Here is a 26,220-nt window from a genome sequence, read left to right as displayed (position 1 = left end):
AGGCTAACTCCACATGCTAGTAAAACCCTTCACAAGCACCACAAAGCTAGTAAAAAAAAAAACCCTTCCAACTACTTACACTTTTAGCTTCGACATATATAAGAAAAATACCTTCTATATCAGCTAGAAGTTGACAAGTCCAAGAAGAGGATGTTAGCTACATGATCACCTGAAGACAAATCACTTGACCTAGGGGAATGGGGCACCGTGAATGAGTAGGCTTAAGTCTACTCCTGTGTTAGAAAACAGGATTCAATGAGTGGGACCCCAATAGAACAACATGACTGAAGAGAGGGCAAGACCACTTCACAAAAGAAGGGAGGATTCTCACCAAGCAAAAAACAGTGCATATCCTCTACAGCTCAGCTTCCACAGTAGCCGTATCTTTGGTCCAGAAGAGGTCAGGCAGGCCATTTGGGCATTGTTGTAGCAATTTCAAACATTGCAGCAGCAGCTATTCCAACATACCACATATAGCAATGGCTTGTTTTTTTTTTTTTAAACGCCATTCTAACCTTCATGGCATCAAAGCTGATCATAACAAAGCTGAAATAAAAGAGAAGGAAATGGGAAGTACTCTGTGGAAATTGTAGCATTCAGCTTATATTAAGTCATACTGCCTTAACAAATGACCATAGAATTGCACTGGCATACTCACAAAGTTCTATGCCTTGCTTTGGCTACTTGTCCTTTGAGGTTTGACTGTGGCTTTTCCCTGCATTCTCTATATTCCTGTGACCAAGGCTGAATGACTAACCTTAGTCTGCGACATTCTGTTGTTGTAGCAGAGGGAAACTGAAAAGACAGAACCATGTGACGGTGTTTAAAACTTTTATTCTGAAGTGGCACCATTTCACTGGCTAATGCAAGTATCATGGTCCACCCCAAAATCAATATGATAAAAAGTATATGCACTCTACAGGGACAGATGAGTTGAAAGATGCCTGGTAAGAAGTGATTCATTAGAGAGGGGAAGCAATTATTTTGGCAATAATACAATTTATCACAATAATTAAAAGACCTCTTTTCTAGCCAATTGAGTTATTCCTAGATACTCCTAGAAATAGATTGCCAGTGAATTTAAGAGGTGCTCAGGGCTAGAGATTCTTTGAAATACCATCCACCAGAGACAAAGAGATACTGTTTACGTAATCAGCCTGGAAGAATACTGAATATCCCTGGGCTAAGCCAATGTGAAGAGGGCAAGGAACTATGCATATCTTACCAATTTCAATAAAGAATGACTTATTCTTTGGTTAATCATATTATTTATCTCATGAACTGGGACATTTCTGAGGATAAAGGGATGTTCTTCATATCTACACTGAAGCCAGCTAGTAAGTCTTGGCAGATCAATACTTATAGTCATTCTACTTACTTATACCTCATGATTGCCATAGATTGTGTTAATAACTTCTTATATTCTAAATTATGTATTACCAAATATGGGTCCCAAATATGGGTCCCTTCATTGGATTCATCAGAATCATAGAGAGAACTGTTCAAAGTGCACCTTCTTGGGGCCTTATCTATAAAATGAAAATCTCTCTAGGGTTGGATGTGGCAGAATATATTAACATGAAAGTCCTCAATGATCACCTGGACCAATTACCTCTCCTACTTTACTGCTGGCCTCCTCTGTAGAAATATTGGACTTTCTGCCTTCTGATGTCAGGCTTAATCATGTGACTTGCTTTGACCAATGAAATGTAAAGTGAAGTATGCCCCATCATAGCAGAAGCATTAAGAGCCAGTATAGGCACCACCATCTCTCTTCTCTGTATGCCAGGAAGATCAGTAATGTTCCAGTTATCAGATGCTCTCTTAGCCTTGGTTACCAAGTGAAAAGGAATGGATCACAAGTCACAGCCAACCCTCAAGGGGCATATAAAATGAATAAAAATAGACATTTGTTATAAGTCACTGTGATTTGAGAGAAGCATGTTGTGGTAGTTAGATTCAGTTGTTAACTTGGCCAGGTGAAGGTATCTAGTTCTGTTGCTGTGAACATGAGCCAATGGTACGTGAACTTTATCTGTTGCTGATTACATCTGCAGTTGGCTAGGAGGCATGCCTGCTGCAATGAATGATGTTTGACTTAATTGACCCAAGCAGCTCAGCATTCCTCATCTCAGCACTTGCAGCTCAGCCCAGGCCTTTGGAGATGCAGAAAGGAATCACCTCGGGGCAAGTTGTTGGAACCCAGAGGCCTGGAGAGAAGGCCAGCAGAGATTACCCTGTGCCTTCCCGCATAAGAAAGAACCTCAGATGAAAGTTAGCTGCCTTTCCTCTGAAGAACTAACAAAATAAATCCCCTTTTATTAAAAGCCAATCCACCTCTAGTGTGTTGCATTCCTCCAGCTAGCAAACTAGAACACATATAGATATATGTCTATATCGCATTTATATAGCCTAATCTGACTTTTTTGGGGGAAGGGGGGCGTGTCACAAGGAAGGTCTAAGAATCAAACCTGGGTCTCCTTCATGGAAGGCGAGCATTCTACCTCTGAACCACCTAATCTGACTTTTCATTCATGTTCAGTTCATTCTATTCAATGTTTCAATTTCATTTTTAAACCTAAGCATCTCACACAGGATACATTACTATTTATCAAAAGTTGTTGAATGTCTTTCTTCATCTGAGCAGTGTTGTTATAGTACTATTAAATTCACAATTTATCAACAATCTTCATTAAATGCAAGTTTTGGTGTACTTCTGCATTTACTTTTCTCCTTGGTAATAGAAGGATTACATGCACACTGTAGACAAGCTGAAGATATAAAGAAGTATAAAAAAGAAAGAAATCACATACTATCCCACAAAACTTATATATAACTATTAATATTTTATTTTTTCCTAAGCTCTTCTTAACAATAGTTTATTTATTGGTATTATGCACTATTTAATATTGTTTTCCCATTTTTTACATGAATATTACCTATGTTTTGAAACATGCTGCAAAAAACACATTTAATGAATATATAGTGTTCCAATATACCAAAAAAAATCATAATTAGCTTAACCTTTCTCAACTGTAAAACACTTAGTTTGTTTCCAAGTGTCATTATAATTAATGCTTTATGAGTACCTTTGTACTAAATCTTGGAAACCTCTCTAATTAGTTTCTTTGATTAAATGTCCTGAAAGGTGAATAACAGCATCAAAGCATACAGTTTTAAGACTTCTAATATGCATTGCCAAATTGTTTTACAGATACATTTTTCCAAGTTATATACCCAGTAATGCTTTGCTTCACTACATACTCCCTATCCTTGTATATGATCATTATTTTAATCTTTCCTACTGGAAAAGCAAAACTAAACTCATTATTTAATGTCTCCTTGTAGTGTAATTGAACATCTTCCTATGTTTGTTAGCCATTTGTCTCTGCATATGTTTTGTGTGGCCATGCTTTTAATATAATTGGGCCATAGGGAGCTTTATTCAAAATCCTCATCAACTTATAAATCACGTTTTAGGATGCAGCATTAGTAAGCTGCCAGATTGCAATATACCAGAACTACAATGGATTTTTAAAACGGGAATTTATTAAGTGGCAAGTTTATGATTCCAAGGAAGTGATAGTATCAAAATTATGCACCAATAAAAGGTTTCCTTTATCAGGAGAGGCCAGTGGATCAGGAACACCTTTGTCAGCTGGGAAGTTACATGGTTGACATCTACTGGTTCCTTGTTCCTAGACTCTGTTGCTTTCAGCCTCTGTTCTTGTGGGAGTTCATTACTTTGCTTCTCTGGGGATGGTTTTCATCTCGTGGCTTCTCTTGGTCCTCTCCAGGTTCTGACTTGCTGAACATATCATGGTTATGTTTCCTGGGCTCCAATTATCTCCAAACATCCTTGTTTCTGTTCTCTGAAGCAACCCTTCTCCAAGCATTTATCTGCTCTCTTTATCAACTCTGAGGCTTCTGACGTTTCTGGCTCTCTCCATAATGTGTCCTCTTTTAAAGGATTCTAGTAAACTACTCAAGACCCACTAAGAATGGGTGGAGTTACATCTCTATCTAATCAAAATGTCACACCCACAATTGGGTGTGTCACATCTCCATGAAATAAATCTAATCAAACGTTTCTAGCCTACAGTACAGAATCAAGATTTTGAAAACAACAGCTGCTTCCACAAAATTGAATCAAGATCAAAACATGGCTTTTCTGGGGTTCACAATACTTTCAAACTATCACAATCTCATTTGTAAATTAGAAACTGTTTATACTAGATTTATGTTTGGATGGAACAAGAGAGAGAAAACAGCACCAAACCTTCTATCAGCACTATTCAATAGAACTTTCTGCAAAGCTGAAAATGCTTCGTAGGTCTGCACCACCCAATAATGGTAGTCACTAGCCATGTGTGGCTATTAAATACTTGAAATATGACTAGTGTTACTGGAGAACTGAATTTTTACTTTTTTTCCATTTTAATTAATGTGAATTTTAATTTTCATAGCCACATGTAGCTAGTGATTTATCATATATAGTAGGGTTATCATGGTATAGCTCTAAGCAATTTTCCCATCTTTTGGAAGGGTCAGCTTATGAGATGAAGACACATAAACCCAAAGGCTTCATACCTAGTCTACTAAATCTATAAACAAGAAGAAAGAAACAAGACCAAGGGGCAAATTACAGAGTGTGAGGCTAGTGCAACAGCAATTAACACCTTTTGAGCGCTTATCATGTACCAGGCATCGCTCCAAATGCTTCTCACATATAAATACACAATCCTCACATAATATAGTTACTATCATTTCCTCCACTTTACAGATTTAAAAGTGAAGGCACAAAGAGAAAACTTTCCTAGGGACACAACACTATTAAGTGCCAGTGCTAGAATTCAAGCCCAACTAGTCTGGCTCCAGAATCCATGCTTTTAACCATTGCATTAAATCACCCTTTCATGAATAATCACTATGGGTACAATAAATCAACTGTACCTAATAAGATCAAATAGGCTATTAACTGAAAAACCTTTAGCAAGGGACAAACCTTTCACTTTGCAATTGAGAATCAACAGAGCTACAATCAAATGTCTGGCTGGAATCAAGAGTTTCTATACATGACAAATTTCACTTCAGGAAAGTCAAGTCAACCTGTTCCTAGACAGAACTTGCTATCATCCTTTCCCAAAGTGTTTGTTTCCACAGAAAGCAAATCTAAATGATTTCACAATCTGGCCAAACAATGGCCTCGTTTAGCTTTTGCTGGGTGAGGCAGATCAAAGCAGAGCCTGTGATATGTCTTGCTGTAGCAATTTAGCTCCCCATGATTTGTGAAAGTCGTATTTGTCCAACATTTAGCAGTTTTGCTGTCGGGGTTGTTCGATGACGGCTGTGTGACCGACCGTCTTATACGATATGTGTTTTTAGTGACTAGAAAAATTATTGACTGCCCTTTTCACTTTATTGTTTTCCAAAGCACAAAATAAACTACACTAAATTTTTTCAACATGGAGCCAATTGTGAATGATATCAAAGTTTTAGAAAGGGGATCAAATTTCTTTTTAATGAAGAAAATAAAGTAATAAATACTTTTCTTTATTATATAAGTCCAAAAATGCCAACATTTTTAAACGTTGAGATGTCATAGAAGGCTGAACAAAAATAAAGTGTCAAAGGAAATTAATAGAATTGATTTGCAGTTTGTTTCACTGTCATCACTCATACCTATAATTGTAGATCTGCCTTGCTATATGTTCTACATGCAAATGTCTTAGGTAGGCAAAACTTTAAAATAGTTCATGCTCAGATAAATGTTCCAAATTCAAGAAAAACTAATGAGGATGCAAATTTTCCTTGAATCTGATTTAGAATGTTGCTTAGACAATTGACTAAACCCTATTGTTCTCTGTCCTCAGATGGGAAAAATATGTAGTTGAGGATTTGCTTGAGCTCTGCAAGCATCACTGTTAGAATTAATACGAAGTGTTGAGCAGATAGTCATGTTTAAGGGTAACTTGCTATTTAGTTACTGGGAAAAGTATACAGTTTGATACCAGAAACACACAGGTTAAAATCCCAACCCTATCACTACTAGCAGTGTAGCACTAGATTATTTAATTAACCTCTCTGAGCATTTGTTGCTTTGTCTATGAAAACACACCATCTTGACAGACTGCTGAAAAGAACAGAAGTGGAATAAGCAAAGTTCCAGAGACTTATAAGAAAAAGCAGTAGAGAATGAGCATGTAAGTAAGGAGTCCAGAAGACAAAACGGTATGGGCAATCATTAGAACAGGGGTTAATTCAGAAAAAGGCCTGATTTCCTAAATTGGGTTAACCAGGGTGCAGAGACAAAGCAAAAAGCAATAGCTTGTAAGATAATGTGAGGTCATAATCAGATAAATGTCAAAGACACACTAGAAGAAAGATAATGTACTTGTCAGTACTCAAAACAAAAATGTTGTTTGCCTTGTGCCAGTTTACACATCCAGGATTATTTAAAGGATCTAAAAACCACTTCCAACAATCTGACATTCAGTGTTCGCAATGTAAAATGAAAATAAAGAATAGCAATACTGCCTAACACATAGAGTTATTTGGGGGAACAAGGACATAATGCAAATGAAAAGCATTATTATGTAAACTAATGTGCTGTAACTTGAAGTGCTCATTACTACACTCTCATCAAGTGTACTTAGGATTGCTCATTATTGTGTTCTCATCAAGTATACCTAGGAGAAAAACTTTACTCCTGGAAAAATATAAATGTAAGTCATAGTCTGATTAATGGTTATTGTAATCTTATATGTTTACTTCGTATGTTAGACAAAATGAAGACATAAAAAAAATTGCATCTTTTGTATTGTTTAGGATTTTTGTTTTCTGTGTTCTCTGATGGATATTTATTTTTATTTGTTTCATATTATATAGCAAATAAATTGTCTATACTAGATAGAGGATCAACAATTACGTTATGTGACATAACATAACACCACCGACAAGGTTGGCCACATGGAATAATCATTTTTAGTGAATTTAGGCAGTACGCTGCTTCTATACACCTCAGCACAGCTTATGAAAAAGTGTAGAAATGTAGTGATTGATGAGAATATGTTCTGGCATTTCGCAGACCTGGGTTAAAGTCCAGCTCTGCCACTTGTCATGTGAGCAAACTTTGGCATGGTACTCTTTCTACATTTCCATTTCTTTGTCTACAAAATGCAGAACATAATATCAATGGAAGTTCTAAGATTGAGTGAAATAAAAGAAAGTGGGTATGGCCAGGTCAGTCCTGGCTATAGGCTCTATCAGGTGTCCATAGGTATTGCCCGCATAGATTCCACCACTGTTGGATTCTGGCCTTCAGAAAGTTAAGAAACTCAAAATCATAGTGGTCCCAGAGTGGACTGGCCTCAGCAATCTGACTCAAGCTATCAAAACAGAAGAGATGGGTATAAATTATTGTGTATTAGTTTTAATGAGAGCTATTGTCATGTGAACCTGTTTAATACATCCTCTCCCTAAAAGTAAGTGAACTGAAAAGCCAACTGAATAGAAAGGTTCTTGCTATGTGGGCAATTAGAACAAGGAAAACTGGTTATTTGATTTGGGTATATAATTTAACTGCAATGTATCTTATGCACCATATGGCTAAATTTTTCAGGCTGACGTAATGCTTCAGCCTGTCCAGAAGGCCCCTGATTTATACCTAGATAAGGAGTCTCAAAAATTGCCTCCACTTTTGTGTCTTTCTCTAAACTTCCGTTACTCATCAGTTTCCCTTTTGATTGATACAGTATATGAAGAAAGGTATGTTATCTTTCAATTACTTTATAACAAAATATATTTTTTCTGATTTTGTACGTTAGTTTTCACAAGGCAACCTTACTTATTTTCCTTTACGGATTTTGGTGCACTTCTCAGGTGGCATGATCAAGCAGTTGCAAAAATACCTACTTCACATTACCTGACATTTAATAAACATTCAGTAAATGTTTACCATCAACATAAATTTATCGTCACCCATCTCCCTAAACGTTAAATTTTGTCTACAATCTTATTTCTTCTGAGATAACCAAATAAATGTTACAATCTCACAACTGATGGTATTTGCTACTAAAACTGCCCTTATTGCTTTTGCAAATGCAGCTGTCCAATCAGCCTATCAAATTAACTTCCTCAATACGGAAAGCATATTGAGATGTTTCCACTGGTTATAGGATTAGGAATGTGGACAGGAATTTTTTAATAAGTTTTGTTTTGGAGGAACAGTAGGAGAGAAATCAGGAGCAGCTATATTCACAGTAATTAATAGCATGTTTCTTCTATATTATTGCTTATATTGAAAAGAGGGTAAAAAAACAATGGGAAATGGGAAAGACTTAGAAGGGAAGGGCATTTTTTTTAATTTCAAAATTGTACGTAAAGAATACATAACAGGGCGGGTGCAAGAGTAGCTCGGTGTAGAATTCTTGCCGGCCACATGGGAGACCCGGGTTCATTTCCTAGCCCATACACTTCTCAAACAAACAAACAAATGAAAAACAAAACAAAAAAAAATTCAGCAAATGGTGCTGCAATAAGGGGATACTCATATGGAGAAAGAATGAAATGTGTGACCCCTGCCATATAGCATACAAAAAAAAAAAGAATACATAACACTTTTCCTCTGGCAACATTCTCCCAAGCAGTAACTAATAATGGTTTCCATTGCCACTTCCACCCACCTGAGCAGCTGCTTTACCACCTTTGCCACCTGCTGTGATAAACACAAACCGTGTCATTCAACTTCTTCAATTTTCAACATCGGAACATTTTCTTTTTACAGCCTTCAATATAAAAATTAATTAATTAATCTTAACTTCTTAAGAACCTATAAAGAAACTGTTGTTCACCTGTGATACAAGCATCAGATCAAGAATCTAATGGGGCTACCAAATTCTATGCCACTGGAATTTTATCCTACAATGTTGGAAAGAATTACATGATTGACTGGAGCATAGAAATCTTCATATTGTGTAGGGATATACTTACTGCTTAATACTTGTGGCATATATCCTGTCAGCTCTGCTTTTCTGGATTGCCCTGCCTAATAAAGATTTCAGTATCAGGAGTGAATATCACTTAAGAATCTCATCCTTAAGATTCAGTTTCTCAAGAACACAGAATCTCAAGAAGAAGAATAAGAAACAATCTTGAGCATGAGATTTCTGAGTTAGTTCTGGGGGGTTGGGAATTGATTCTTTAATCTTATTAGATTAAAAGGTGCTAATGACTATTTCCAATGGGCATGAAGACACTGACAGTCCATGATGTGAACTGGCAATAGAAATACCCAAAATATCACTATTGGATACTGCTACTCAAATGCTTTAAAAAGGCATGGCTATGGGTGACAGTGTATTTGATACCTTAACAGAGTTTTGTGAAGTTAAAAAATAAGATGTCTCATTGCTCCTAAATATTCTGGGTAAAGTTGTTTTAAAAAGCGAGGAGCGTAGGGCTTCAAATTCCCAGCTCAAGAGTCACATGAAGAAAATGAAAGCTTGTATATGTGCCCAGAAAGAAACCCTTGTTTTTTGTAGTTACGAAAAGCAAGATTTATGAAAACCAGTCATAGAGTCTTATTGAGCAAGTATCTGAATTACAACACAAATTGAATTTCCAATATTGCAGGGTATCTGCTGTTAAAGCGAAGCCAATGATTGGGAAGGAATGAGATCCTGAAAACTGGAATGGGGGCATATGGACTAATAATAATGAGGGTTAAGGACATCAAAACCACAAGTTCTGCTGAGCTTTCTTTGTCAGATAAACCTGTAACTGTCTGCTTTGAGGAATCAGCTATCCCACTTTTCATCAAATGGGTTTACCTCTGTTTTGCCTGATAAAAGTGTAAATGCTTCCCCTGAGGAATCATGCCTCACACCTCCAACAGATGAGTTCAACCCAATTTCACCAGAAAACAGTCATGGAATTCCCTGAGGTAGGTGGCTTGCAGGCACAGCTAAATCTTCTCATGACCCACCACCACTACCCGTCTTTCCTTCCAGATCTATAAATAGACTAAACTCCCAACAGGTTCCAAAACGTGAGGTGCAAGACATGTCCCATGATGAAGGGCACTATATTCCAAAAGAACTGCATGATTTCAAAATTTACAGACAAATCATTCTGATGCATGGGAATGGATACGAAGAGTATGGGGAGATTATGAAGGAATATGAAGTTGGATCTCACTGAATCTATTGATATGAGTCCACCAAGCAGAGATTCTGGAGTCAATGCTGTAGCTCAAAGGGTTAGAGAGGTCTCAAACAACTTGTTCAAGTAGTTGGCTGAACTTGGACAAAACGTTGACTCTGTTGACTGAAGTGGAAATGCTAGAGCTGCCCTGGTATAATGTGGATGAGGGGATTCAAAGGCTTAGAGAGATTACAAGGAGATTACAAGGTTAGAGTGAATTTATCATGGATGACCTGTTTACTACTCCAGGAATTTTCAAAGGACACACCTGTGAGGAATGAATGCATGAGAGCAGACCATTATCCCTGAAGAATGCTGTGGTTGGTCTTCTCTGTAGGTAAGATATTACCAGGGAAATGTGCCACTAGACTTGCATTCTTAACTACATGGGCATGATTAGATTCCACATTGGCAGAAATCATATGGCATTACTTAATTGCCAAAGACAAGGTGGGCATGGCTACTGTAATGGACAGCAGAGTCAAAGCAGTATAACCTGAATAGTCTGACTTGAAGAGACCTATGACACTGGCTCATCAATCACGGGGTGCCTAGAAGTTACATAGATGGATGGTCTACAGCATTTTTACTTGATCTGTATGAACAGAAGTAAATTGAAAGTCTGACTTGAACCACAATAACAGTCACAGGCCTCAATCAATTCCTAGACCTGAGGGCAATTATAAACTGAGAACCTCTAAAATGAAGAAAAGTCTAGATCCCCTTGGGAAAGGACCCTGCTACATTGCCAAAACTTTATACTGTTAATCTTCCTCTAAGCCTTCCCCAGAGGGATCTATGGCTTTCACCAGGGTGACTTTGCATGGGGGATGAAGAAATGATCAGATATTTTGGAGATTACAGGACACACTCTGAACATTAAGTGCCAGAAGACCCAACATCACTGTGGTCCAACAGTCAGAGTAGGGACTTATGGAGGTCAGGTAATCAATGTAGAATTAGCTCAGGTCTATCTCACAGTGGGTCCAGTGCATTTCCAGACCCATTCAGTGGCTATTTCTCCAGTTATAAAAAGCATAATTGAATAGAAACATTCAGCAATTGGCAGACCCTACACTGGTTTTCTGACCTGTGGAGTAAGGGCTATTACGGTAGTAGAGGCCAAGTGGAAATCACTAGAACTGACATTACTTATCAGAATTGTAAATCGAGGTAATACCAGATATTGGTATCAGTATTGGAAGGGTTGCAGAGATTAGTGCCGCCATCAAGAACTGAAGGATGCAGGGGTAGGATTCTCACCACATCCTCACTTTACTTTCTTATTTGGCCTGTGCAGATGATAGATGGATCCTGGAGAATGGTGGTGATTATTGTAGACATTTATGAGGGTGGTGATACCAATTGCAGCTGCTCTACTAGATATGCTATTATTGCATGAGAAAATCAGCACATCTCTTGGTATAGTATGCAGTTATTCCTGTTATTGATATCTGTTGGTAAAGACTGCCAGAAACAGTTTGCTTTCTGCTGGCAAGGCCAGCCATACACCTTTATTCTTCCATCTCAGGGGGATATGAACTCTGCAGCCCTATGACATAATGCAGTCTGCAGGTAGCTTGATTGTCTTTCTCTTCCACAAGACATCTCACTGTCCCATTAAATTGACGATGTCATGCTGACTGGCTGGTTAGCAAGAAATAGCAACTACTTTAGATTTATTGGTAAGAGTTGGTAAGAGATTTGCATGCAGATGGGGGTAGAGAAATCCAACAGAAATCCAGGGGCCTTCCATCTTAGAGAAATTTCTAGATGTCCTATGGTATGCAGCTTGTCAAGGTATTCCCTCTAAGATAAAGGATAAGCTGTTGCATCTGGCCCCTCCTACAACCAAAAATGAGGCACAATGCCTAGTTGGCTTCTTTTTTTTTTTTTGCATGGGCAGGCTCTGGGAATCCTTCTTTGGATTTCTGAGGCAACATATTCCTCACTTAAATGTGCTATTCTGACCCATTTAATGAGTGAACCAAAAAGCTTCTCATTTTGAGTGAGGACCAGAATAAAAGGAACCTCTGCAATAGGTTCAAGCTGCTCCATGAGTGGCTCTGCCATTTGGGCCATATGATCTAGGAGATCCAATGGAACTAGAAGGCTCAGTGGCAAATAAATTTGCTGTCTGTAAGCTTTGGCAGGCCGCTATAGAAGAATCACACTGGCGACCCTTAAGATTTTGGAGCTAAGCATTGCCATCCCTCTGTAGATAACTACTGGAGACGTTCGTTCAGATTTCTTACTGGTAAGAACTAAGAGGTCTTCCTCTTTTCTTCCCAAGTGGAATTTATTTATACTAGGGAGATTCCAAGTATAGGACTGTCTATCTGACTCTCACCACATCAACACAGAAATGAAAAAACTGGTGCAAAGAGAAACCAATGAGGTTACTGCTCTAAGTAATAATAATCTTCCCTGATCAAGAAATGCATAATATGAAGAAATATAGTTAAATATATAATAAAAGCTTATCACATATATCCTAGCATGTTAGTTTGAAGCTGTTATAGCCTCCAGAAAAAGACATGTTCTTTTAATCCATTCCTGTGGATGCAGGCCTTTTGTGGATAGAATCTTTGATTAAGTTATTTTATTTAAGGTATTTTCCCAAGGTAGGTCCTAATCCTCACACTGGAGTCCTTCATAAAAGGATAAGAAAGTACACACAGAAAAAGCCCAGGGAGCTCAGAAAAGCCCCAGAAGCTAAGAATTGAAATTAAGAGAAGATAATAGAGATAAGCCCCAGAGAAGCTAAGAGAGGACCCACAGATGCTCAGAGAGGAAGTTACTGGAACCAGAAGCTGAAAGCAATGAAACCTGGGTGCAAAGGACCGGTAGACACCAGCTTTGTCTCTTCCCTTTCCAGGAGGTCAGCAGCCTGTCTTCAGAGTTGGTCTCATCCAATTGATGCTTTAATTGGGACATTTTCACTGCCTTAGAACTAGAAATGTGTAAGTTAATAAATCCCCATAGTAAAATCCAGCCCATTTCAGGTATATTGCATTCTGGCAGTTTTAGCAAACTGAAACACAAATAGATAGGTAGATAGAGAGATAGGTAGGTAGGTAGATAGATAGATAGATAGATAGATAGATAGATAGATAGATAGATAGATAGATAGATAAAAAGAAAAGACAGAAAAAAGAGAAAAAGAAAGAAAGAAGGAAGGAAAGAAGGGAGGAAGGAAGGAAAAAAGGGAGGGAGGAAGAAAGGAGATATTTGCATATATCATGGTAATATCTCTTATTCATGGTACGTAAATATGTGGAATTTTTGGTTACTGAACTTTCTACCATGACTGTTTGAAAGTAGGATAGTATATAGATATCAGGAACTGCTTGTAGATATTGTTGCTGGTAATAAAATTCATGAGACACAATAACAACCTGGACACCTACTACATTTTGATACTGCTAAAGCCATTATGGGTACAAAAACAGGGCTTGATCCATTTTTACATACTTTTGCACTAGAAACAAAACCTACTTAAGTCTAGTCTATCCAAGGAAGCCCTCATCACCCACGAATATTCTTGAATATTTAGGTTCTTCATTTGTAACAGATTGAGTTATATACTCCCTCCCACTCCCCACCCACCAAAATAGAAACCACGTTCTTAATTTTAACCCTTATTCCTATGGGTATGAACACATAAGACCTCTGGAAGATGTTATGTTTAGTTAAGGCAGGGGTCAACTGAAAGAGGGTGAGTTTTAATCTGAATCACTGAAAGCCTTATAAAGAGAATTTGAAAGCATGAAAGCAAAAAAGGAGAGGACTTCACTATGTGATGGGAGGCAGAGGTAGAAGCTAAGGAACCTCAAGGATTGCTGGCAGCCAGCAACAGAAACTACAGACTTTGGAGAGAAAGCAACACTTGCTGACACCTTCATTTTGGACTTCTTCTAGCCTTAAAGCCATGAGTCAACAAATTCCAATTGTTAAGCCGCAATCTGATTTTGGCATTTGTGACAGAAGCCCTGGAAAAGTAAGACATTCATGACATTATTAAAATTGCCAATCGTGATGTGCATAGGACACTGAATTCTAACTTTTTCCTTAGCTTTTTATAATACAGACAGTGTTACAAACAATTATTGTTCCAACCTGGCTTTTTGCACAAAAAGTTCACACCAGCTTGATGAAATATCACTACCTTCAAGATTTCTGTACAAAATCTTCAATGTGAGAGATCACACTCAAGTGATTCAGACTGCCTTTATTCATAAATAAACAGATTTATTTTTCCGGTTGACCAATCAAAGCTTCAAGTGCATCAATTTCCTTTGAACTCTAGAAAGTCAATGTGATAACACAATTGGAACTATGGATGCGCATTCTGCTGGTGGTATGTTGGATTCCTTTTGCTTTGTGAATGACCTGGTCACGAACAGCCTCAGGGGACTGCCTGAAAACATTTTCAATATTATGAAGAGACATGAGAGAGCCTTAATAACAGATCTTTATCAGGTATTTCCTTTAACTGAAAGGCAGCAGTGAGTAGAAAATGAACATGTTTTCCTTTTTTTTTTTTGAGGACAATACCAAATAAATTGATAATTTCAGAACATTTAATTATGGACCACAGTTCAGCAAGCATCTTGAAACAAGTTTGTTGAATAAAAATCATTGAAAGCTTTGTTTGGGAATAATATAAGTTGGGATTCTCTGTTCTAGTTAGTGTTTTAAAACTACTGGAATTATCTTATTGAGTTGAATCTAATATTCCTCTGAAATTAGGAAACATTAAACTGAGTATCTTTTTATTATTGACAGCTCATAAAGTCCACTCTCTCATTCTAGTATGAATTATACATTGTTAAGATTTAGCATTATTTTATGTTGATGGTTTTAATTGTAAAATTTACTAAAATTGTTTTTGCTTTTGTCATGTTTATTTCTGTAGTTACTGCCTGTAGCAGGTGATGATGGTTTTCCATTTATGGTAGTGAGGTAATGTTTCCTTTTCAAAACATGATTAAATTAAATTCTACAATGGTTTGAAGAGATTTCCCTTATTATGAAGCCCAGATGAACCCGTGAGCATTTAATATGGAACCCCTGTCTTAAAGTATGTGAAAGTGGAGGAAAACCATTATTTTAACAATAGCTATAAACTATTTCCATTGCTGCTCCTTTGACCTGAGACTTCCTTTCCATGCAGCATAATCCTGTTCATTCTCTAAGGACAATTTCTGAGGGAAACTCTCCCTTGGCTCTGCAGAATGAATTAATTACCCCTCCAGTTATGATTGATTCTGACCAGGCACTTAACTCACTGTATAGATAATTATGTAAAAAGATGGCTGCAGCCTAGACTGGGCACTTTTCAGTTATCTTTCTTATAACTGGAATATGGCTGATGTTTATTAGTTTTGAAAAAAATGTAAACACAAATATTTCCCACATGTGTATTTTTACCTTTGAGAAAAACAATCTTGGACAGTGTTAGGCACATTTCAAAAATCTTGATCTTTATAAATCACAAAAGTACAAATTAATTTGAGGATAGAAAGTTCACGGTGTAGACCCTGAAGCCATTTCAGGAACATTCTAACCAACCCCAATAGCTTTTTTTCCTCCACAATATACTCTCCATGGTTATAGTTTTATATATTGTCTTTCCTATCTTTTTCTCCATGAATCCTGATATTTGTTCACAGAGAAAAGTATCTCATTGTTAGCACTCAAAGCCACATGTTTCTGAATCCTGACTTAGAGTTAGCACTGATCTAAAAGAGTTAATAAGAGTTAATCAGAAGCGAATTAGATGTTAGAGAGACTATTACTGAATATTGCCTGTGAGATTTCTATTTCTCTAAAAATCTGGCCTACCCAACTATAATTCATTACCGTGTGCAATGTTCACTTTGACAAAATATTTGAAACTGGTTTTTAGTCTGATATTGAAAAATATTTTCTTTGAAAAGTTTTATGATTATAACCAATCTGTACAATTTAGTTTCTTCCAAAAAGCATCACTGATGATCTATAGGGAACCTTGCATAGAAGCAATTCTAATGTTTGAAGAGTGTTTTTGTTTGTTTTTGGTTTTTTGGGGGTTTTTTTGGCGTGGGCAGGCTCTGGGAATCAAACCCGTGTCTCTGGCATGGCAGGCAAGAATTCCGCCACTGAGCCACCGTGGCCCACCCAAGCCATTGTTGCCTGCCCTGAAGAGTGTTTGATGAGACATTTTTGAGTGGAGATTTTTATATCGTGTTTTTAATTTTATTCTCAGTAATTTGAACAAGAAGCAAGCAGTCAGTCTGTCAACATTTAGACAGGCAAAGGGAGCTATCAAAACACAGTGACAAAGCAGTGCATAAAAACAGAATGCATTATGAATAATTACTGTGCTTCGTTATATTTGACAATAATTAAGCTGCTGCATGGATTGAAACTGGGGCTAGTCTGAAGATAAACAATTATGCTCTGGCTGGAAAATTTCAGCTCAAACACAGGAGATGCATATGCTGAGTATTTGGGGATAAGGAAGGAATATTTAGGCTGAAAGAAATTCAGTATTTTAAACTTTAATATTGTATTTGTTTCCTAGGTGTCCATAACAAATTGCCACAAATTTGGTGGCTTAAAACAAAATAAATTTATTGTCTCACAATTCTGGAGGCCAGAAGTCTGAAATCAAGGTGGACAGGGAGCCATGCTCTTTCTAATACCTATAAGAAAGAATCCTCCCTTGCCCCTTCCAAGCTTCTGGCAATCTTTGGAATTACTTGGCTTATAGCCATAGCACTTCGATCTCTGCCTCCACTGTCACATGGTGTTCTTTCTCTTATGCATCTATCCCTGTGTGAAAATTTCCCTCTTATAAGGACAGTGGTCAGGAATTCAGCTTTTCCAGTTTGGCCTTGTTTTGGTTTGCCAAAGTTGCTGAAATGCAATATACCAGAAACAGGTTGGCTCTTACTATGGAGAATCTATTAGCTTACAAATTTACAGTTCTAAGTCCCTGATAATGACCCAATTAAGGCATCAACAGGGTGATACCTTCTCTGAGGACCGGTTGCTGGCATCCAGGGTTCCTCTGTCAGATAGCAAGGCACATGGCTGGTGTCTGCTGTCCTTTGCACCCAGCTTTGGGTTCCAGTGGCATCATTTGTAAGTCCTCTCTTAGCTCTTCAGAGGCTTTTTACTCTCTATGCTCTCCCTCAGCTTTTCTGCCTTTTTCCGCTCATACAGGACTCCGGTAAAGGATTAAGACCTCCCTTGAATTGTGTGGGTCACCTCTCCATTGAAAGAACCTAAGCAAAAGGCATCACCCACAATACCTGCACCCACAGGAATGAATTTAAAGAACGTGGCATTTTCTAGGGTTCATAACAGCTTTAAACCAGCACAGGCCTCATCTTAACTAATCACATCTTCAAAGACCTTATTTCCAAATAAGATCACATTCATGGTACTTGAACATATCTTTAGGAGGCTACCAATCAACCCATAACTAGAAGCATTTGACAAAACAGAGGGAAAATGTGATTTATTTTAATTACCAACAAAACTTCAAAAAATGGTTTATATTGACCAGAATTTTGTGTTTAGTTCAGTTTCAATATTTTTAAAAGGTAGATATATTGTCATTAGAGTTTTTTTTATGTTGAAGTTACCCTAATTACATCTTTAAAATAATGTTTAAATTAATTCTATTGTAATCAATCAAGGAAGCCAGACAAACTTGCTCCCCTCCCTGCCATAAAAAAGAACACACAATTAAAATTCAGGGGTGGGGGAAAAAAGAGTGAGAAACAAGGAGTAAAGATGTGCTAAGTACTTTTCTCTAAAGGTCCCAGGGAACAAAATAAACACGAAATCTATTCACTTACAGTGGTGTTTCCATTTAACAAACAGTTTCAGGCTGTTTTTTAAGGTATAACTGATTCCATAGACAAGCAAGAACAGACAAATAGATAACAGGAAACAATGGGCCTTGAATCTCAGACCCAGTAAAGACATCACTAGTACTTCATGGAACTTTACATTAGAAGGTGATCTCCATTTATCCAAAATAAAGCATGAAGATTTTTGCACATAATCACCATAGAAACCTATTTAGATAAATAAATTACAGTGGAACTCTCACTTTAGGAGAAAGCAGGAAAAAAAGCTGAAAAGTAGCTTGAGTTATATACTGAGAGATATTTCATTTCTCCTGAGAAGCCCAGTTAAAAGCTGAATCTACACTGAAAAAAAAAATAGATGAGACTAAAATTTCGGTTAGATACTTGCCTGAAACAGGTTCTCATGACTCTTTAGTTGGCATGAAATTTGAAAGTTGGAAGACAGACACAAAACAAAATGTTCTCTCTCTTTTCTCCCTCTCTCTCTCTCTTTCTCTTTCTCTCTCTCTCTGTCTGGCAAAGGAGAAGTTGTAAAATCATTCTAATGATGATAGATGTAAAAGAGTATTTTTTAAATTGAGGGAACAATAACCTGTAAAACACAGACCACGTCCAGTGTTTTATATGGAACTTCTTCACACATCATTTGTCGTGCAGCATTAGTAATCTTTTTCTAGTATTCATCATTTCCCTGTGAGTTTATCAGCTACTACCTAATTCAAATCTATTTAATGTCCTAATGCAAAATTTTCTGATTTTCTCTTAACATTGATTCTATCACTGGAAGCTGCTGGTCATCAAATCTGATATGCTACATTCCTTTGGCCTAATTTTTTAAATGTTTGTTTTGACTCTTCTGGTCTTGGAGCTATCATCAGTCATAAAAAAGAACCTTCTCAAACCACTTCATCATCAAACAACTTCTCTACAGCTGTACTAAGTGAATATTCTTATACTACAAAATTGTTTTGAATACCTGTGTATATTCAAAGGCTTCAAAGAGTTTAAAAGATTCAGGTGGAGTTTTAGCAATAATAACCAAATGATTACTGAATGCAGAAAATGACTAAAATGATTGGCAAGCAAGATTCATAAGATGTCATTCAAACTATTTAGCTTTAGATCGTAAAAGAAAATAAGTAAACAAAGAACAATGGAAGAGAAGGAAAGTTAGAATTAGGAAACAAAATGTTACACAGTAAACTGATTTTGACAGTCATCTTCTTGATTTTGAACTTTAAGATTACTTCAGACATTTTTCAGAAGTTAAGAGTTGATGATTTGCTTAACAAAGCTGCATCTCAGCTTCATATACAAATATGAATAAACTGGACTAGACCATATCTGAGGCCCTCCAAATTGCTCAGAGTGGTGCCAGCAAGGAAGGCAGGTGAGTTGATGAGCCATTGAAATATGGCTCCAGATCCCCCTTTTCATCCCAGGGTCTGGGGCTGGTTAAAGTCAGGGAAGATCGAGTATCCTTCACACAGATCACACTGGAAGAAAGTCAAGGACATTTTCACATGTGCTCTGTACTCCATAATTAAAGTCAGGACTTAGCTGACTAAATTTGAAAATACATTTTGGGAGAAATCTGAGATTTACCTTTGCCAAAAATACACACTTGAAAAGTGAATCTGTTCTTTTGTATGTCTAAACAGATGTCAAAGATGTTGTGAACCGCATTAGCATAATCACACTTCTCAAAAATTTCAAAGCATCAGTCTCGCATAGAAATACAATGATGAAAAAAGATGTTTAGGCAACAAATATAAATGGAATGAGAAAATCTTGCCTGCCAATTTTAATTATCAAAGGTTTATCTTTATTAAGTTGGTAGATTGTTTTGCACATATTAATGTAGAATAAATTGGAATTGGCAATTACTTTAGAAGCAAATATATATATTTATATTGTCCTTGAAACTTGACCTGAACTTTCTCAGTGATGGAAAAAGTAAGCTGTGCCATTTGTGTCCCTGATAAGTTAGTCACAACGCAACAAAAGAAAATATAGGACTAAGCTATAGTGATTTAAAATAAGATTTATAAATGTAAAATGCCATTATTTGGGGCAGTGTGACAGTGGCTCAATGGCAGAATTCTTGCCTGCCATGCTGGAAACCTCTGGTACCTACTCATGTAAAAAAAATAATAAATGCTCTTATTTTATGGATCACTTTAAAAACTACTAATAATTATATAGAATATTTTTAAGGTTCTCTTAGAGTTTATGTCACATTGGGAAATGTGCAAGGAAAGTAAATGTGAGATCAATCATGTACAGTAATTCTAAAATCAAAGTAACAGTTTTGAACTAATGACTGATAGCCACAAGACAATTTATGAGTATCATTTTCCACATTACCATTAGTTATTAACACAGTGGCTGATCTGGTGCTGAGCCAGAGAAAGCACCAGATGAACTTTGACCAGCTTGTGCCAGAGAGAGAAGAAATTCTCAAGAATAGTGGGAACCTGTCAGATGGACCCAGGAGACAGTTTGAAGACGTTTTAACTGACCAAATTTAGACAGCCTGAGAATCAAATTAAATAAAGACATAAAATAAGAATCCATGATCCCATACTTATATAAAAAAATAAATGCATGAACAAATAAATAAATGAGAGAGAGAAATTCTATCTTAGCACTGTAGTAATAAATATTAAAAGAATGATGGAGTTAGAAAATAACCATTTGGCAACCATTATAGTAATAACTGATTCATGTGAGAAGTATCAATGGATAAACGTTAAGTGAGGAACAAGATATTTCATACAAACACAAACATACTTATGTACAAAGAGAAAGAGAAGGAGATTGTTACCAGGATGAAGTGTTACCCTTGGATTAGCACTTATAAAAATTTCTTTCCAGCTTTTGTCTAAACTATGCTTGCTCTTAAAAACTAAGCACAGGAAGCCATTCCACCTAATCTTTGTCTGAGCTATGCTTGCTTTCAGAAATTGCTTTTAAGAACTTCTTAAAAAAGAAATTGCTTTTAAGAACTAAGCATAGGAGGTCATTAACCACAAAAGCAGCCCACACGTCCACAGCTAAATATCAGATGCAACCGAAAAGTGCAGGAATGCGGACTGCAAATAGTAAGTGCCATGTGGGACCACTTGCCTGTACCAACCCATGCCCCTTCATCCCTTATAAAAAAAATCCCACTCACCTCTCTTCTTGGAGAAGGTGTCTTTTGGTCGCAAGTCCACCCTTCTCCATTCTTTGGCCCAAGAATAAAGTGCTACTTTGCTTTATCAAACCTGGTTTCACGCTATTGGGGCCAGCAACACCAAACAGGAGCTTTGTTTTGGAGGGTTTGACCCATGGAGGGTTGTTAACAAGATTAGCATGTCAAATAAGATAGAATGTTAATTGAGGAATTTGAGTAAAGGGCATACAGATTTCTATGTACTCTTCTTTTCAGCTTTTCTGCAAATATACTATGTCAAAACTTAAAAAAATTACCTAAACTCTTACCAATTCAGAACCTATTAGTCAGCCATCACTATAGTATTTTCATTTGTTAACCATGCTTTATTCTCAAATGTATTTTATTCAAGAATTCTGTGGCCTTCCCCTGGCTATATTTGAAATTCAAAGGAAGAATTTTTTTTACTCTTAATTTCCAATTTATTATGAGGTTTACAAGAGCCATTTTTTTTCCAAAGATTACAAATTAAAAAAAAAAACAAACGTGTATAAAGTAAAATGGGAAGGATATTAAATGAATTTTTAGTTATTTAAAAATTTAAAAATTAACCATGCTAATCTGATACCTTAACACAAACAACTTGTTGTAACATCACTTACAAAACCCTATTCAAAGTGGTCCCGAAATATATGCCATGGTTACTTTTGCTGTGGATTGGCAAGGCTCTAGTGCTCAGTCATTCAACATATGCTAATCTAGCTGTTTCTGTAGCATTGGGTTCCAAATGAGGTTTGTCAGAAAGAAATGGCTGAGTGGCCCGTGGATTCCCTGAGAAAAAACACTGCATGCTTGCAGTTACTGGAGAAGAACCAGCCCTTTCTTCCATGCACACTGTAGTTCCATCTGCCATTTAATTTACCAGACATCTTTGCTGAACATCTTTAGTGGGCAAAGCCTGTTCTTGGACTCTGTTTGAAGGACAATGCAAAAAACCCAAAGACTTGTTTTTCTAGGAACTCATAGTTAAGGAGAGGACATGAAAAGGGAGGAAAAAAAGTGTGTATATATATATATATATATATATATATATATATATATATATGCATGTATATACATACATATATATACACACAATTAGGGCTAATATAGAACATGCTTTGATGGAGACAAAAAAAGTGGAGCTACAGAAACATAAGGAATAAAAGATGAATTCTCACTGAGGGACCTAGGATGGGTTCATGAAGAAGGAAATATGATCTGGCCCTTTAAATATGGTGCCTCCACTATGGACAGTTAGGAAGATGCAGATAGGTTGGTCTAGAGATACAAGTAGCAGCTTTAGAAAAGAAAAAAAGACCTAGTAAAGACAGATTATATCTTGAGAAAAGTGAGTAAACAAATCCGGAGTGTGTACATTTGTGGCTAGGTTGAAGAAAAATGAGAGATGACTGAAGTGGAAGGGGAAAAGTAATTACGAAAAGAAAATCAAACGGTCAGTTTGTGAAATTCAGCAGATCAGGTATTCTCTCCCTGCCTTGCCATTCTTTGATAGCCAAGAACCTGTGAACTTATTGGGTCTCCTTTCAGCCTCTGGAAGGGTGCAATTTCAGACATCTTTAAAAATTAGTATGAAATAATTTATATTTTCAAAAAAATCCAAGTTTAGAGTCATGGATGCATTAATGAGACTATAAAGATTAAACCCTGGTGATCATTCTCATAATAAAAAGTGAATTTTATTAGTCATGAACTAGAAGTTATATCTGGAATTCAAAATAAGTGTTGGCATCAGTGTTAAGGAAATGATATTTCAGTTAACTTTATGTGAATAATACATACATATCTCATCTGTATTAATATAACATTAACTGCAGGGATAATGTTTCATAAGATTACTGTTTGCCTCACTGAAATGTAAAGTGATTTCTGATTTTGGTAGCTGTCATTTACAATAATCAACCATAACAAACTGTTTTATTGTGTGAAGCTCTAAAATATCTAAGTATAGCTATGGGCTGGCAAAGAGAAGTAATGTGGCAGGAGGGGCACCATGGGCATTTTGGCCATTTCCTCATGCATGTGCCTACAGAATTTGTACAAGCTCTATTTCATATATACCACTTCCATTTTATGATGAAGTGCTGCTGAGCACTCCCAACTTTGTGGCTTGCCATATCAGGCAATGCCCAGCTCATGATAGGCAACTCAGGCCTCATGGTAACTTGGTGGCCCATGGTTAAACATTAGGCCCAGTAGCAGGCCAAAAGCTGTTTCTCGAAAGGAGAGTAGTTATCTACGCTGTATGACAAGGCTTTGCTCCAAGATCTAAGGGTCTGCATTATGATTCTCCTATAGGAGCCTGCCAAAGGCTTCAGATAGCATCACTATTTGCTAGTAACATTTCTAGCTCTATTGGATCTGCTAGACCCTATGGCTCAATATATATTTTATGGCTCACACAGCAGTCTGGACCTGTTGCAGAGACTCTTCTTGTTGCAGTCCCCACTCAAAACTAGCAGCTTTTTAGGTCATTCAGTAAATGAACTGGAGTAGCACACCCAAATGAGGAATATGTGTCTGCAAAAATTCAAAGAGGCCAGTGTGGCATTGTGCCCTTTTTTTGGATGTAAGAGGGGCCAGATGCAACACTTCATCCTTCACCTTAGGGTAAATATCTCAACATACCCCATAACACAGAACATCTAGAAATTTCACTGAGGTGACAGGCCTCTGAATTTTTGTTGGATTTATCTCCCATCCTCTGACATGCACATGCATTACTAATAAATCTAGAGTAGTTGCAACTTCTTGCTCACCAGATCCAATCAACATGAAATCATCAATATATTGAACCAGTGTGATGTCTTGTGGGAGGGCGAGATAATGAGATTTCCTGTGGACTAGATTATGACACAAGGCTGCAGAGTTTATATATGCCCTCTGAGGTGGGACCGTGAATGTGTATTGCTTGCCTTACCAGCTGAAAGAAAAGTATTTCTGGTGGCCATTAGTAACAACTATTGAGAAGAAAGCATTTGTCAAATCAATAGCTGCTTAACAGGTACTAAGGGATATGTTGATTTTATCAAGCAATAATACAATATCTGGAACAGCAACTGCAAATGGAGTCTCACCTGGTTAAATTTATGGAAATCAACTGTCTTCCTCCAAGATCCATCTGTTTTCTGCACAGACCAAGCAGAAAAGTCAAATGAGGATTTGATGGGAATCACCACCCCTGCATCCTTCAAGTCCCTGATATTACACTAATTTCTGCAATCCCTTAAGAAATCCGATATCACTTTTGATTTCCAAGTTTACTAGGTAGAGGCAGTTCTATTGGCTTTCACTTGTATCTCTGCTACCATAATACCCCTCATCCCACAAAACAGGGAACCTATATGGGAATTCTGCCAGTTTCTGAGTATGTCTATTCCAGCTTTGCCTTCTAGAATTGGAGAAGCTAGAGGAACTGTTATTCCTGGGTCTGCGTACCCACTGTGAACTTGGGTCTGGGTCTGGGGCCCAATGTGAGATGACCTGAGCTAAAAACTCCATTGATAACCTGATCTCCATAAGTCCCTATTCTGACTGGTGGACTCGAAGTGACATTTGGGTCTCTTGGGATTAATGTCACTTCTGAGCCAGTGTCTCATAATCCCCCAAATGTCTGATTATTTCCTTTCCCCAGCGCACTGTCACCATGGTAAAAGTCTATAGGTCTCTTAGGGGAAGGCTGGGGGGAAGATTAATGTACAGATTTTTGGCAATGTAGTAGGGTCTTTCCCATAGGGTACCTGGCCTTCCCTTCATTCTAGGGGCTCTTGGTTTGTATACTGTCTCAAGTCTGGGAATTGACTGAAGGGCTGTGACTCTGTTTTTGTGATTCATGTTAGACTTTTGTCTAGAACTTTTCTGCTTGCACAGAAAAGTAAGAATTTAGTAGACTGCTCATCTCTTTTATTTCTAGGTATGCCATGTACTACTGGCCAACACCTTAAGTCTCTAAGAGTCAAACTATTCAGATAACTACTTTGACTCTGCTGTCTCTCCATTATCGTAGGCATGCCCATTTTGTCTTTGACAATTAAATGCTTCCACTTGGCTTCTACTAACCTAGGATCCAGTCATGTCCATTGTGTTTAAGGATCCAAAGTTCAGTGAAAACAATTCCCGTAACAATATCGGACCAACAGAAAAAAAAAAAACCACAGAACTCTTAGGAATGACAGAGTTCTGTCTCACAAACTTATTCCTCAGAGTCTTGGTGAAAGGTCTACCCTGTGGACATTCTTAGGGGGGTGGGAGCAGGTCTTACATGATAAATTAATGTCAAAATTCTGAAAAAACAAAATGGCTTAAAGCAGTTTGACATAAAAATTCTTTTACTTAAATCATTTTTTTGCTAGACATGGAAACAATGAAATGTTTGAAACTATTTATATTGTTCCAATGACGCCTAGAGTGGCATGGCATTAAGTGCTTATGGATGGCAGGCAAAAGACTAAAGGCCTGGGATGCCAAGTAGAGCTCTAACGGTAAAGATTATCAAAGAATTTATGGTTTAGTGGAGGAAATAAATGTCTAAGTACATTAAGTACAACATAATGAGATTAGTTTAAAGACAGAGATAATAGGATTAGGAGTGGGATGGAGAGATCTTAAGACAGAGAACAGATTCCCGGATTAAATAATACCTGATTAGGGTCTTCAAAGAAAAATAAATTTAGCAGTGAAGAGGCAGGTAGTAGAGGAAGGGTTTATAGTGGCAAAGTTACATATGAGAAAAATAGCATATTGTTATATTTTTTTATTTTTTTATTGTATAATGTAAGATATATACAAAGCAAAGAAAGAAAAAAGCCATCGTTTTCAAAGCACTCTTCAATAAGTAGTTACAGGGCAGATCCCAGAGTTTATCATGGGCTACTACTATACCATTAGCTCAGATTTTTCCTTCTAGCTGTTCCAGAATATAGGAGGCTAGGA

At 37.2% G+C, this 26,220-nt stretch overlaps 1 long non-coding RNA gene across 1 annotated transcript; it reads right to left on the bottom strand.

Moving 5' to 3' along the window:
• Positions 1–33: 33 nt before the first annotated feature.
• LOC143666199 (uncharacterized) lies at positions 34–24,405 on the bottom strand. The gene is made up of 4 exons (XR_013167458.1): positions 24,366–24,405; positions 2,606–2,771; positions 659–795; positions 34–546 (listed from the first exon to the last, which is right to left on the bottom strand). It is a non-coding gene; the product is annotated as an uncharacterized LOC143666199 (long non-coding RNA).
• Positions 24,406–26,220: the final 1,815 nt, after the last annotated feature.

This window comes from Tamandua tetradactyla, chromosome 22 (assembly GCF_023851605.1).
Source record: "Tamandua tetradactyla isolate mTamTet1 chromosome 22, mTamTet1.pri, whole genome shotgun sequence".
Lineage (NCBI taxonomy): Eukaryota > Metazoa > Chordata > Mammalia > Pilosa > Myrmecophagidae > Tamandua > Tamandua tetradactyla.
The sequence above is the reverse complement of the archived record's forward strand: the minus strand, read 5'-3'. Positions and strand labels throughout refer to the sequence as shown.